Below are 2,624 nucleotides of genomic sequence, written 5' to 3'. Positions count from 1 at the left end.
AATAGCCAATGCAAGTTATTTTCCAGCCAGCACAGCCTTTCCTGGGTCGGGTTGGAGTCAGGAGTAGCTGATGTGGGGGGGAGGGGGGGGGTCTGTTTCTGCTTCTCGTTACTGAGAGAGGAAAGGAGGCATCTGAAAGTAAAAATAGATGCAAAGGAAAGGGCCTGCAGAAATAACCGACTCAGCTGGTTAAAATTGCTCTCTCTCTAACCCCATTCTGCCCTATGCTCTTCAGTTAGCATGTTTTCCACAGCTGCATCCCCCACCTCAAGGATTCTCCAGCTCCTTCCCTATCTCTGTAGCTGTATAGGAATGTCAAGACTGTGGAACTGTTTGCTGTGTTACAGCGAGAGCTCAGCCTTTGGATAAGAAACCCCCTAAGCCGCAGATATCAATGAATGCTGCTCCCTGCCTGTAAGCCTAGGAGTGCCGTCTCTTTGTTCAAGATTCTAATAAAGGTGCTGATAACACCAAGGGTCTGGAAATTCCTCTCCTGCAGTCCCCCACCGGAAGCTGCCCCTCCCCACTCTGAGTAAAGAAGGACATGTAAAACCTCAGACAAAGGAATCATGGGTCCCTTGCATGGACACTGCGAGGGTAAGAAATCTAACCAAGGGGAGATGGTGCTTTGGGTCTGTTGAATGCCCCACACTCTCCGCTGGCATTAAATTCTCCTTCCTCTAACCAAGTTTTTCAAGCTTCTGAATTCCTCCATTGGGTGTCCTTTCCTGCAACATTACCTGTCTCTTTTCAGTCCTGTCACCCCTCCAGGGATGAACAGAGAGCCAGCTTTGTGGGCAGCCAAGACATATTCTTGGGGCCCTTGAGATTCATAAGGAACAAATAACTTACAGTTGGCCACAAGGAGAAGGGGACATTTGAGCTAGGTGTGAGTAATGTAGGGAGAAGGCCGAGAGGACTAAATGTTAAATCAAGCTGTGTTCAGACTGCAGTGTGCTAATCAGCCCTGCAGCCAGGCCACCAGAGGAAACCTGCAAAGGAAGATTTCTGCTGGGATCACTAACAACCCATTTCCCCACACCATAAAGGGAAAACAGAAAAAAACAGTCTTTCAAGTGCCACCCTACTCAAAACAAAATTATTCATCCCCTATGGATAAAACCATGGAGAACCTATGGATGAAGGCTGGGAATTGCCAGCAGGCCTTTCCTGCTACGTATTCTTCCTTTTCACACTATATACTCTTCTTCACAGTATATCCACATCAAAGGAAAATAGGTAAAGTCTTTACACTGCAACTCACAGGAACTAAAGAATGATATATGAACTGAATTCTCCAACACTCTGGGTCCCTCTCTGTGCCTTTACTCTGTCTCTCTCATTTTCTGCCTTAGAGGAGACCACACTCTGTCTGTGGAGTGTTACCTTTTCTCCAATAAACTTTCCTTTTGACTTTTGTGTTTTTCCTTTTGTGTTTGAATTATTTCTTACGCTCCGCCAAGAACCCTCTTCTCTCTCAGTGCAAGACTTGAGTCCTCCTCTGTGGAGAGCAGGTTGCAAGCTGACGAGGTCCTTGCAATCTGTGAGATCAACCAAGAGTTCACTCACCTCTACAAACCCTCCTAAGAATGGGGATAATCTATGGAAATGCAAACGATTATAGCAAGGTGTGTAGGGTGGGAATAATCTATGGAAATGTAAATGATTAAAGCAGGGTGTGTAGGTTGGATGCGGATAATCTTATTTTAGTATGCTCTGGTATAAAAGCAGCTTGCAAAAATAAAACCGTGCCATTGCTCCACCATCAGTGGATGGTGGGCCTCCTGATCCCAGCTTTCTGTCTTTCTTTTCTCAATCTCCCACCATTCCCACTCAGGTTTATTTTCCAGAGCCGTGCAGGACGTGGCAGGATTTACCACTCGCTGTACATGGCACTCCTCATCCCTAACACTCAGGAGAATTTGCCCTGTTCTGCATCATGAGGACCAGAAAGATTTGGACCCCGGGTGAAAGGGATAGGACGTGGAGACAGCAGCAGGAGTGACGCAGGACACGGCCAATTTCCCCGAGGTGGTGGGGAGACCAAGAGGAGAAGAGAGTTCTTTGGAGGAGAGTGTGGAAAGAATTAAACACACACGCCATAGTTAGAGTCAAAGGAAAGTTTATTAGAAAAGGGCAACACTCCACGGACAGGGTGTGGTCTCCTCTCAGGCAGAGCGTGAGAGGGACGTGGAAAGGCACTGAGAGGAACGCTGAGTGTTCAGGGAATTCCGTTTATATGTCATTCTTTGGTTCCCATTTCCTTTGATATGGACATACAGTGAGGGAGTGGAAGAGTATGTAATGCTAAAGGCCCACTTCCCAGCCTTTAATCCTTAGATTCTCCTTGGTTTTAGCCATTGAGAATGACTCTGCTGGTTCTTGTTTCCCCTTCACGGGTGTGGGGAATGGAATGGGCTGTTAGCAATACCAGTAGAAAAATCGTCCTTTGTTCCAAAGGTGGCCTCCTAGGCTGGCTGCAGGGCTGATCGGCATATTGCAATATCTGATTGTGGCTTGATTAACATTTTTGTTTGTTTTTTGTTTTTAAAGACTACAGCACCCGGTATTCCTGGGCGGTCTCTCATCCAAGTACTAACCAGGCCTGACCCTGCTTAGCTTCC

The sequence above is a fragment of the Pteropus vampyrus genome, unplaced genomic scaffold (genome assembly GCF_000151845.1).
Source record: "Pteropus vampyrus isolate Shadow unplaced genomic scaffold, Pvam_2.0 Scaffold193, whole genome shotgun sequence".
In the NCBI taxonomy this organism is placed as follows: Eukaryota; Metazoa; Chordata; class Mammalia; order Chiroptera; family Pteropodidae; genus Pteropus; species Pteropus vampyrus.
The sequence above is the reverse complement of the archived record's forward strand: the minus strand, read 5'-3'. Positions refer to the sequence as shown.